Raw genomic sequence first — 13124 nt, forward strand, 5'->3', positions numbered from 1 at the left:
TTTTCCCTAATCTTTCTGATAATAGCATCAGATTCATTGTAAGCAACGTGTTTTTAATGGCTTATTAGCCGTATTTTCAGACTAGGTTTGGCATTTGTCTTCCTTTTGTTGCTCTTCTGTGTGTGGATTTGAATTAAAAAAAAATAAATTGTGTTTTGTTGTCTTCCTAAGACAGCAAGTTCATTTCCTTATGAATATTATCAGCTATCATTTCTGTAGTCTCTCATTCTTGACCCTGAGTTCATCTCTCTGCTGTGATTTCCACAGATGAACAGCTGTCTTTCTATAAGACGACTGCCTTGGGGTAAAAGGCAGGGGAATGGGGCTCCACAGGGCAGGATGCCCCTAATGGGATGTCTTGGCGACTGGCCTTCTGGGCTTAACAGTTCCTGTTCCTCCACCTGTCACCAAGGCCAAGGGCTTGGCTCTCTGTCCCAGAGAATTGCTTCTTCTGGAAACAGATACTCCTATCAGAGCTTCCTAGTCCTAAAATAGAGAGAGAGAGAGAGAGATTGCCTGAGGGATTGATTTTAAGAGGTTCACCAGCCAAGTAGATTTTATGATAATCCAATTAAGTTTCTCCTTATTGCCTCTTGGCTTCATCCAGCTGTTGATTTTGTTCTCTTTGTGGTGTCACTCTCTCTTAGACTTCTGCACATGTTTGGGGTTGCTTTTCTTCTCTTTAGAGTCTGATCCAATTTGTTTTAAGTAATTTAGAGATTCATCACGATTTTTGAATATGTTTCATATTTTAAGGGAGAGAGTGCGACTATGTATTTGTTTTTATATCTATACATATACATACATATATATATATACAGACACACAAATATATAGGCATACATACTTTCATTTCTAGAGTTTATTGTAGTATATTAGGTTCAGTGTGTGTTCAGCCTACTATTTGAAAATCAGATCATTCTGCCTTTAAATCAGAAGTATTTGTACACTAGGGAATTTTCCTAAACTTGAATCTGATGTCTTAAATAACACAAGGCATTGATTACATATATTGGAAAAGCAGCATCAAATATGATTTTATCAACTCTGGTTTCATCTCAGAAGGGCCTCCTTCAATCTAAATATAGGGGGTAGGTGTTGACCAATATGAAAGCGATCTGCAAACTGTTGCATTTTGGTCTCATTGACTCCCTTTATTAGATCTGTGACCTTGAATAAGGTATTCAGTATCTCTGACCCTCAGTTGTGTTATTGCAAAGGTCAGGTAAAAAAAAAAAATGTGTGTGAAGGTAATTTATAATCAGCTAAACACCAGGCATGAAAATGATCATTGCTGGCATTACCCTGTTATCTTTGATTTCTCATCTGTGACACCTCAATTTTCAAGTTGTTCACATGTTGTCAATATATGTTGCCTATTTATATAGAAATTTACTTGATGGAAATATTGGTATATTATTCCTGAAAGCTGAAAACACATTGTTTTGAATATACAATTCGTGTTGCCTGAGAGAATATAGTGCTGTGGTTTTTAGTATGGATTTTAGAGTCAGGTAGATGTGGGCCCTAATCCTCACTTGTTTACTTCCTAAATCCTATCTTGAGACAATCAGAGCTCCTTTGCAGTTATGCAACATGTAGAGTCCTTCATGCTGTTATTCTTGCAATAACTTCAGATGACTTGCAGGATTAGGAGACCATCTCTGTGTCTCATTAAAATCCCGTGTTTGAAAGGTGCAACTAAGAATGTCTCATAGAAGATTGTTGGCATATCCTGACAAGAGGACATTCCTGGATTTCCATTGCTCAACATGTCAATCTTTCATTGAATCAATCATTCAATCTCGCTAAATTGCTAGTGTAGCTTCCCATCTTCCTATCCAGACTTACTGAGAATTTACTAGACCAAAAAAGATATATCCTAGATTTCTGCTCTGTATGCACCAATGTTTTAGGGTTATTTCGTGTTAGTCTTTATAGGAAACTATAGAGTTGAGTCTTGCCTCAGTTGAGGTCATGAGGCCTGCATATAATGAGGTTCATGTGGCAACATCACATCGATCAACCACAAGGTTATTTCCCAGAGGGGATCACAAACACATCACCTTCCAATTGCTAGTGTTTTAGGGTTCTGTTTATTATGTTTCATTTTGAATTTCTGTTTATTTGTCTATACTTCCTAGAAATTTTCAGGAATATAATTTCAGGACACAATAATTTACTCTTTGCAAACAGTGAGATCACTAGGGTATTCTAAGCTTGAGAAGGACGATAGAACTAGATCATCAGGATTCTTCTAGCACTGAAAATCTAAAATTCTATATGAATTCTTGAGAATTTCACACAACAGGATGTCCCTTTACTAATTCAACAATAACACCAGTTAAGAGAAAAGGGTTGTGTGTGACAAGACATCTCTTTGGTACTCCTTGTAGTTGACAGACAACAAAGAAGATAGTTTGGCACTGAGTAATTTTGAAGAAGTAAATGTTAATTTATTTAAAAATTCACTTTGTTGTCATCTCACTGCTCTTCTGTGTGGATTTGAATTTTTTAAAAAAGAAGTTGTGTTTTGTTGTCTTCCTAAGACAGCAAGTTCATTTCCTTATGAATATTATCAGCTATCATATCTGTTAAGGGTCATTAAATATAAGCAGGGCTTACCACACAAGGACCTGCAGCATCAACTAACCCCTGCACTTGCTGTGCATTACCAGCAGCAAACTCATGACATCTGACTCCAGTAATGGAACTTGTCATTCAAAGAAGAAACAAACAATATAATTATTAATCATCAGGCACGTATAGTTTGAAACCTTGATAGCTGAATTCTTGTTAATGAGAAGTAAAATATAAGATAAATGATCCACAAATTTAATCTGGAGCCTAAATGGTCTCCAATGCTCTCTGGATAGCTGTGCAGTTCCGTGACATACTGGCAAGAACATCGAACGTAGTGATGTCATACTACCCAGTAGCTGTGTAACCTTATAGAAAGACACATATCCGAACCTGTCAAATGAAGATACCATCCCTCCGAAGTGCTTCATTAAGATTCTTGTATCAACTGAAAAATAGACATGAGATGATCACTTTGGAAATGACTATTAAAATAGCCTCATATTAATCTCATTACAAGCTTTCAGAGCAATTCAGAAAATGTATTGCGCTCTAATACCAGAGAAACCCCCACATAAACCTCATCATGGACTGAGATGCTTGTGTTTAGCTGTAAACTCTCAAACTTGTGATGCTGTAATTACATCCCTATGATAAAAGCCCTTGAAATAATACATTTTGTTTCCAGAAATTGATTTGGTAGGAAATATATCTCTACAATTTTTCTGTATCTTTCCTTTTCATACACTGCTCATTGAACATGCATTCATTCATCCTATTATTTATCAACCAGACACTTTCTGAGCTCTGCTTTTTATCGGGCCCATGCAAAGTGCTGGAGATACAAAGTCTTACAAGACAGAGCCCTTGTCCTCAGAGAACTTGCTGTTGTGTTCGTTAGGCTGTTTGAGGTTTTGTATTTCCTAGGGAATAGAAACACACTTGGACACCAAGAACAGCTGAAAAGGCAGGCTTTGTTATGATAAGCATGTTGTCTGCACACTGGAAGAGTCCAGCTTACAGGCCAGCATATGCCTTTGTCACTGAGCAAAAAGTGTTTGCTGCTCCTCCACCACTATGACGATGGGACCCTTTACCATCTTGTTTCTATTATAACTGCCACACTTAAACAATTGCCCACACTCTTTTCTCTGGCTCTTAGATTCTACTCAGAAATTTATCTGAGCATAACCCTACTCTATGCATCTTTTCAGCTTCTATTCACACTACCAACTAAACAACTATTTCTTAGCTCGCAGTCAAATAACTAAGAAAGAGAATGTGTCTCATGCTTTATTTCCTCAATTCAGAAAACCATTTTCTAAATGTAATATTCAGCCCGCTCCTAGCCTGGGACATGCAAGAAGATAAAATTCATTTTGCAATGGTTATGTAATTATTTTGTTTCCTTATCTGCCATTAGTTGAGCAACCCTGGACAGAGCTTGTAAATTTACATTTGAAGGCACATAACTCTGAGAGAAGCAACCATCCAACTCCTTTGTCTTTATATTTCTACGTCCCTTGACATCTCTCAAACACAGGAGCAATCAAGTCATGCAAAGTGCTTCTTTCAAAAGGAATGTGTTTGAAATCACAGCAAAAGCTTAAGTTGCTACTGCAAACCATGGGCTGTTGCCATCCACAGTGAGATTTGAGCTGGAGTCTTGGAGTGCCCCACTCACCCTACATCCACAACCAAATGTCACACATCTCACATTCCCCAAGAGGTTGTTATGAGCAATCCAATGTCCCGGTTTTCTGGATGCAAGGAACATAGATTCATTCAAGTTTTTTCAATTAATAAGGGTTTGTAGTAAGTCTATCTGTGGTGATAGGAGAAGGTTATCAGGGAAAGACAGTACTTCTGGTAACAGGAATCCCACCGTGGGCCTCACAAAAGTGGAACTCAAAGTCAATCAGCTCCCAAGGCTTTTCTAGGACCAGGTCAACTTATCTCTCCCACAGCAGCTTCAATGCATGGGTCCTACTGGACGCTCTGCCATTAGTACAACCCATCTACCGCATTCCCACATCCTTGCCTGTGGTTCTTCCTGCTTCTCCTTCTGCTGCTTACCGTATGATTCATTCACATCTTGGAAAGTAGCTTTTCCTTTAAGGCTACTTCATAGGTCAGTGAACAGTTTGTGGAAATGTTGCCCTGGGATGGGACATCCAGTAGCTGAGTCTGAAGCTGAGTGGTGGTGAAAACAGCTGTCCGATCCTGAACCCAGGGCTGCTTTTCTCTGTAAGGGATGAGCATGGCAGCATCCCTTAGAAACTGGCATGCTGTGTCCGGACCCACCCACCACTGTTTCTCTCTCCTGGACCACAATAGTAGCAGATCATCTCCTGCTTCTGTTCTCTTCTCCCTATATCCCTGTCCTCACCCAGCAGCCACTGCAACATACTTAAAACCCAGCTCAAATCATCTCATTCTTTTGCTGAAAATACTTCATCTGAATAAAATCTAAACTTAAATGTATACAGGATACTACATCATCTGTTCCAAGGCTACTTCTTGTCTCCCACCTTTCTGCCCTTCTCTTGCTCTTTTCCAGCCACACCAGCTACCTTGCTGCTCTTTGGACACACAGCCCCCTCCTCATGATCCTTTCACACATAGTTTCCATGCCCTGACCTGTTCCTGTCTCAGATATACATGTGCCTACTCCCTTATTTCACTGGGGGCTTCTCTCAGAGAAGCCTTATCTGAGTCTTTATCTAAATTATTATTCTTCTACCTATCACTATCTCCCTGACTTCCTTATATTGTGTAATTGCTTCTTTATTTATTGGTTACCTTTTCCACTAGAATTTAAGTTCCATGATAACAGGGAAATTATTAGTTTGATTTACTTATATATTAGTATTTACAACAATGCTTAGTACATCATAGGTGCTCAATAAAGATTTGTCAAATAAATGTGTAAATGAATGAATTTTAATTCAAGGTATTGTGGGCATGGATGGACTGTAATTGATGTGTCCAGAACAAGGCTATTGGAGAAGATGGATGAGCAATCTTAAAGAGAGTAATAAGCTCTAAGATCTAGGCAAGCAAACAGTTCTATCATGTAAGCTTCAGGCAGTTGTGAATGGCTTGACTCTCTTTTTGAGACCTGAAGGCTAGAGAAAGAATGTGGACAGTTCAGAAGGGAAGAGAAAATATTGCATGTTGGCAGCAACTCCTAATCATGATGCCTTTAGCTGCAAATAATAGAGAACTTGAATTTGGTTGGTTTAAGCAATAAGGAAATGTATCAGCTCATCTGGAAGTAAGTAGGGCAAGCTCTAAGAGCAACTCATAAGGCCTCCAGTGATGCTTTTCTGAAGTTCTTCTGACTCAGCCCTCCTCCCTCTATTAGTCTTATCCTCATACTTGTAGCAAGATGGCTTCAGAAGGTCCAGATGCCATGTCCAGACACAGAAATGTCCAGAAGCAGAATGAAGCCATTTTTTCCTTGAGTCTATTTATTATGAAATAATTCCTAGGACATCATCATCAAATGTTTTCTTACATCCCATTGGCCCGAGCCAATTCACTTAACCTTTCCTAAATAATCACTGGAAAAGAGAATGGAGGCTTTAGCATGACTACCATGATTTGCTTTGACAAATCACCTTGGGGAAAGACCTTTAGGGAGTCAATCACCATTAACACTGGAGCTGGGTGTATGGGGAGGAAAGATGTGGAGAGACATGAGACTAGAAAGGAAGCAGGAATCAGCCTTTCATGTTATGCTACGGAGTTTGAACATTGCCATAAAGGCTACTGGTGAACAGTGACAATTCCAAGCAAGGAAATTGTAGAATCAGTTTCCCAGTGTTTGGAGATCATTAAAATGACATTATAGAGAATAGAAAGACTGAAAACGAGGGAAGCAATTGTGATCACTGTAGCAATACAAGACAGAAACATAGAGTTTGAATTCAGATAATGGTACTGAGAATAGATTTGGAAAATTTAAAGAGACACCAGAATGCTGGACTTACTCAGTAGGGTCTGGTGACTGAATGGATGTCAGGGCAAGGGAAGGGAAGGGAATATTTACGATGAGCCAAGGTTTCTGCCTTCGGTAACTGGATGGAGGGTGGAATAATGTACAGAAATAGGAAATGAGGGGGAAAGAGATGTAATGGGAACTCAGTGATTATTGTAGTTGATGTTCTCAGATGGAAATGTAAGAAGGGTAGTTGGAGATGAATATTTGGAGTTCGAGGAACCTTTATTTCCTGATGATGCACTCGGTGACAGTTATAGTGCTGGGTGTGTGAATGATGTAAGATGCATCTGGAGCAGCCCCACCCCTCAAAAAGCTTACAACTATATTGACTATTTTAGGAAATAGTCGCATGATTCCACAGGGGGGCTTAAAGAAGTTAGAAGGAGGTACCTTTTTGAGTTATGGCAACCAGACAATTTAAGTGAGTCTTGAATGATAGAGTTTTGATCAGTGAAAGAGAAAGGCCCTGCTAAGCACGGGGACTGGCCATAGCCCAGATGTGAACTAGGAAGGAATCTAAACTAGGAGCATTAGAACCAGCAAAAAAAAAAAAAAAAAAGAAAGAAAGAAAAAAAAGGACTGGAGAGATGCCCACAATGTTTTGATAAAATAGTCAACATGTTTTTGTGACTATTGGATGGGAGCACGAAGGATGACTTCAAAATATTGAATTTTGGGGGAGGAGAGAACTGAAAGAAAAAATAGGAAAATTAGTGCAACGAGTTGCTTGAGGTTGTGAGGCATGAAAAGAGAATGTCCATTTTAGACATGTTGAATTTCAGACAAGTTAGTAAATGGACTACAAATGTAGAAGAATTAGAGCCAGAGGTGAGGCGGTAGGGGTTCCTGTGCACATCTGGTTGTGGTGTCCCCTGGAATTGTGCAGCGCTGTGGCACGCGTTAGAGGTATTTAAGTTGTAATTATTGAAGATGTTTTTCTCAGCTGGATTTGAACAAATGACCTGTTAGATAAAAATTATTTCTCAAAGAACTAAAAGTCAATTTACCATATGATTCAGCAACCCCACTACTGGGTATCTACCCAAAGGAAAAGAAGTCACAACATAAAATAGACACCTACATGCATTTATCATGGCACAATTCACAATTGCAAAGATACTGAACCAAACTAAGTGCCTATCAACTGATACATGGATAACGAAAATGTGGTATATATACACCATGGAATACTACTCAGCCACTAAAAAGCACAAAATAATACCTTTTGCAGCAACTTGGATGGAGCTGGAGGCCATTATTCTAAGTGAGGTAACTCAGGAGTGGAAAACCATATACTATGTTCTTATTTATAAGTAGAAGCTAAGCTCTGGGTATGCAAAGGCATACAGAGTGGTAAGATAGACATTGGAGACTCAGAAGAGGGGAGAGTGGAATGACAGTGAGGGATAAAAAAACTGCATATTGGAAATGCTGTACACTACGTGGGTGATGGGTGCACTAAAATCTCAGATGTCAGCATTACACAATTTATCCATGTGACCAAAAACCTCTTGTGCCGCTAAAACTATTGAAATTAAATATATAAACATACCTGAAATCTAATATCCTATGAATTTCCCCTAAAATGTTCGTTAAAATATTTAAGGATTCCTTATATGAGAGAGACAGACTGAGGGACGGGGAATGGAAGAGAAAAGCTACTATGAACGTAAAAGAACCAGAAAAAGAAAATAGCTACTTCCAGATGATGATGATTAATGTGGAAGAATACAGTATTTGATATACACTACATCAATCTTCCATGAAACAAACAAAAAAAATATTTTAACTCCATGAATATGGGGATTATGCTACATAAGAATCATCTCTGACAGCAAAAAATCCAGACACTTTGAGTATGCAGCTCACTTGGTGCAGCAACTACCCCACGCCTTGTGCAATTATGCACTTAATAACACTTTTGGACAGTAATACTAGAGGGCAGGTGTCATGCCTGTTCAACTCACTTAGTCTATAAGCAAGTAGATAAATAAATGACTTAATGAGGAAGAAAAGAATGAGAAGATAAGGAAAATGTGTGGGCTTAAGAGAATCAGGATTTAACTACTGTCTGCATATTTATAAACATCTAATCATACACACATGTACATACATCGAATCATATGATCACTTCTTTAATTAAGTTTAGCAGCCTACAGTTCAGCTATGATTTACAAGGTAGTAGAAAATATCCATGACATTTCAGAGGAAATTCCATTTATAATGAGCAAAAGAAAATAAATGTTATCCTATAAATCATTGCAGTAACAGGGACTAAATTCTATTGCAGAGTTATATGAGGACAGAATCTTAATCAATAATTTCTATATTAATGATTCTAGCAAACTTCAGGAGAAAAGTGGAAGATTTTGTAGCATGCTGCATTCTCTGTCAATCTACACAAGCATAATGTAAATACTAATAGCCACATATATCACAAATACAAACAAACACATATTCATGCAAGGTACATTGAAGTAAATAAAGTATGTTGAGAGAAAATACTGATGCAGATGTAGTAATTGATTAGTAGAAGGCTTCATTTATATAGTTTGTATGATCCATGAGGTCGGGAACCATGTGCATTTATATACCACTGTATTAGCACGTAATACTGAACCTGCTGCAAAGCAAGGACTCAGCAAATACATGAATTAAACACAAATTGCCCTAGGAACTATGTCATTACCAAATAAAATGTAGTTGTTTTTAATTAATTTTAAAACCTAAATGTGAAAGCAAGACAAATTTATACATCACATTGAGAAGATTATTCATTTAATTGTCATTCATTCATGCTTCATTCTGAAAAGTAATATCTTTAAGAAAACACACAAACAGGAAAAGATACATGCAGAAGTTGAGACAAAAAGAAAAAAATGCGAATAGATAATAGAATAAGGGCAGAGGGCATAACGTGTATATGCCATAGAATTCTGGACACCTGCCAAGGGCACAAATAGGGTTTGAGGGTCTTAAAAAACAATGCAAGAGAAAGTTGCTCATAGAGGCCACATGTGCCACTGTCATCAGATATAGCTGGTCACCATTCTGCTTCTACCCTGACTCATTGGGCAAATACATTGTTTAATATTTATTTCCTGGGGAAAAATGCACTACAAAAATGTATTACAGAGACTACTGTTTTTTTCTTAGTAGTCTTATTTTCTTTCAAAGCAAAGTAATTAAATAAAATCCTGGTGCTTTCCTATTCGTTTTTTTTTTTTTTCCTATTCATTCTTGTTTGGTTCTCCAATTGAGATGCAAGTGAATTTTTTAAATGAAGCTTCGCTTTTTAAAGTTTCAAGGTTTATAATGAAGGAAAATGTAAAGAGAGCAGTTCGATGGCTATATGTTTACTTATCTATAAATTCACACAATAGAAAGAAGAACCACTCGCATAATCAGCTTGTGCATTTCCTTGGCCAGTGTGTACTCATATTCTATATTGAAAACTCATGTAGAGGTTGCATAATGGTCAAGGTGAAAAGAACTAAAAATGACAATGAAAAAGGACTGTGGCTTAAGATTTATTACTTACGTTGCAATTTAGACTTGAGTATATGCACAATGGCAGCCCACGGAGAGGATGAGGGCAAGGGAGACAGAATCGCTTGAGCCTGGCAGAGCAAATGAAAACACATCAGAGAGGTGAGGGACAAAGTGGAAGAGTTCCCTTCCCAGGGCAGCTTCAAAATTGCATTCTGTAATCTAGAGCTGGCTCCAGTGACATTTAACTGATCTACTAAACTCAGACAAGAGAATAAGATGGAGAAATGCAAAATCTGTCACTGGTATTTATTTGATCTGCAGAAAGGCCGGATTCATATGTCTTGTCATATTTCTGTGTTCTGAAGGGCAGTGAAACAGATTATCAAGGCCAAGTGTAAAACTTTGGGAGATGAGTTTGGCCCCTAGAGATTTTAAAGAAGAAAATTAATAAATGGAATTTTTGCTGAGAGCTTGTCCTCATTTGCTGTTCTCCTTTCTTCCTCCAAATTTAGATTTATTGTGTTTCTTTACATGTCATTTAAAATTTGCTCTGGGCTTGGGTCCAGAAATCAAGTATGTATTTTAAATAAACAAACATTAAAGGAACTTTTCACACATTTCTCAGAGTAATTTCTTTCAGTTCTTTGAATTTTATATTTGAGATAACATCTATAGCCCAAGTTTCAAGAACTTGTATCAACATTAGAATGTCTCTGTGATTTAACTGGACTTGTACCAAAATACTCTAGAAGAAAACAAATACTTTTTGCTATACACCTTGCTTTATTTCCTGCTTACACAGAGCCACAGACTGTACTAACTACATTATATGGATTATTTATTCTTACAAAAACCCCTGAGTTTGTTATTATTTATCTATCTACAGATGGAGGAACTGAGAAGTTCATCTCAATTAATAAATTTCCCAAGTTCTCACATTAAGTCGTACCATCAGAATCTGAACTTAGGCAGCCCAGTTCTTGATCCAGGTCCTTAACCACCAAGTTATAGTTTTTACATTACATTCCAACTTGTCTTTATTTATTTTTATTTCATTCTTTTTACTCTGTAACCCAGGCTGGAGCAGAGGCACAATCATAGCTCACTGCAGCCTTGAACTCTTGGGCTCGCCTCCCTCATAGCGAGGACTGCAGGTGCATGCCACCGTGCCCAGATAATTTTTACATTTTGTTTGTAGAGACAGGGTCTCACTATGTTGTGTGGGCTGGTCTGAGCTGTTGGCCTCAAGCAACCCTCCCACATCAGCCTCCCAAAGATCTGGGATTAGAGTCATGAGGAACCTGGCCTGAACCTTTATTTAATAAACAAAATATATATCCTTGGACATAAAAGAAGCTTAATTCATTGGCATAGTAAAGACTAATAAAGCTAAATATATATAGGTCCTATTCATGACACTAGCCATGTGACCTTAATCAAATCAGTTCACCTCTTGTTCCTCAACAAATCATTGTTCCTGAACAATGTCAGGGGCTCAATAAAAACAAGTGGAATTGAGCTGACTTTTAGATACTTTCAGGTTTCAGCATTCTATGTTTTCTAACTAGATGCCTGCCAGTGCTTAACATGCCATTGGTCAGAGAAAAAACATGATGCTAGTCCAAGAATGTATAGGCTGGGTTGGTGTGGCTCTGCATTGCACCACGGGCAAAGAATCCCCGTGGTTACAAGTGGGAACTGTTCATAGCAAAGAGAAGGTGAATGAAGAAATACAAATCCATTTCCTGTATTAGACACACCAGTCAAAGCCCACACTTGGAATTCTATGGACTATGTATTATTTTTAAACGTGGCCTAATGCTATATTCTAAAGAAAGACTAATTTATGTTTATTCAGTGCCTTGAGTGGAAACTGGCTCATAGGGAAGGGTCATTCATAATTTTTAAACAAATACAAGGAAGGGGAAAATCCACTTGATTAGTATCTGTCCATTAGAAAATTGAGGTTGATTGCTGAGTGAATCAAGTTCTATGTTGTTGCTTAAGTTTGAGAGGAAACTCATCAGTAGAGTTCCCACTTGTTAGTTCCAGGGGAACAGCCACATCATCTCTTTCTCCCTCCTAAAGACTCTTTTCTCACCCTTATACTTCTGTCTCTGAGCACACTGATCATAAGCTATTTTTCCTCCCTGTGTAAAAGAGAGAGAAGGGGAGAAGGAATATACACACATACATATAATAAAATAATTTCTTCCTTCCCATTATGTTGCTACAGGAATAACATATCTAATTAGATAGAAATTCAAACTGTGACATTTCCCATACTAAAGCACCAAGAATTCAGCATTAAGAACAATAATAATAATATCAGGGACAATTACCACAGTGCCTACCAGGATTATCTTCACATACTATTTGGCAGATCCTCATGTTCCTTTGTGACATCTCATTTTTAAGGCAACTTACAAAGGACTTGTTTATAGAACCAATTTACAAAAATCAATATTTTTGCTGTAACGAAACACATATTTTTCCTATTAAGCAATATTTCATGAACTTATTTACCCTCTGTAAAGGGCAAAGCATAAAACAGGCGAGAATACTGAGGAAGAAAGGGGTTAAAAGATTGAGGTCACATATTAAGGCCGTAAAAAGGTAAAAATAGAAATGGGGGTTTTCTGAGTCATAGCCCAGTGTTTCAGCCAATGACAGACCCTGTGCTGATGCACAAGCTCACATTAGCTCACAAAATAACCATGGGCACATTTCTCCCGAAACCAGGCCATGCACTCAGTACATGCCCTGATGCATGTGCAAATTAATATTTGGCAGCAGGAAGCCCTGGCACATTTCAAGTCCAGTGTACAAGTGATTAAAATAAAGACACATCAAGTTTTTTCATAGGTGAGAGAGCTAGAGTTCTAGGTCAGGCCCTAACAATTTCTTGGGTTTTTAGAGTAACTTATAATGAGAAAAAAAAAAACACCAAATCATTTCATTTGCAGTATTGGTATTTTTTTGTATAAGCCACTCTCCTTCTAGAACTCTCTCTTCTGTACATAGTCCAGGCTTAAATCTATACACT

At 37.8% G+C, this 13124-nt stretch overlaps 1 long non-coding RNA gene across 1 annotated transcript in view; it reads right to left on the bottom strand.

Annotated features, from left to right (window-relative positions):
- Positions 1–10127: 10127 nt before the first annotated feature.
- LOC134733220 (uncharacterized) overlaps positions 10128–13124 on the bottom strand; it is a 48869-nt gene continuing 45872 nt past the window's right edge. The window contains exon 3 of the long non-coding RNA XR_010116740.1: positions 10128–10206. This is a non-coding gene — a long non-coding RNA (uncharacterized lncRNA). The remainder of the gene's footprint in view (positions 10207–13124) is intronic.

The sequence above is a fragment of the Symphalangus syndactylus genome, chromosome 2, assembly GCF_028878055.3.
Source record: "Symphalangus syndactylus isolate Jambi chromosome 2, NHGRI_mSymSyn1-v2.1_pri, whole genome shotgun sequence".
Lineage (NCBI taxonomy): Eukaryota > Metazoa > Chordata > Mammalia > Primates > Hylobatidae > Symphalangus > Symphalangus syndactylus.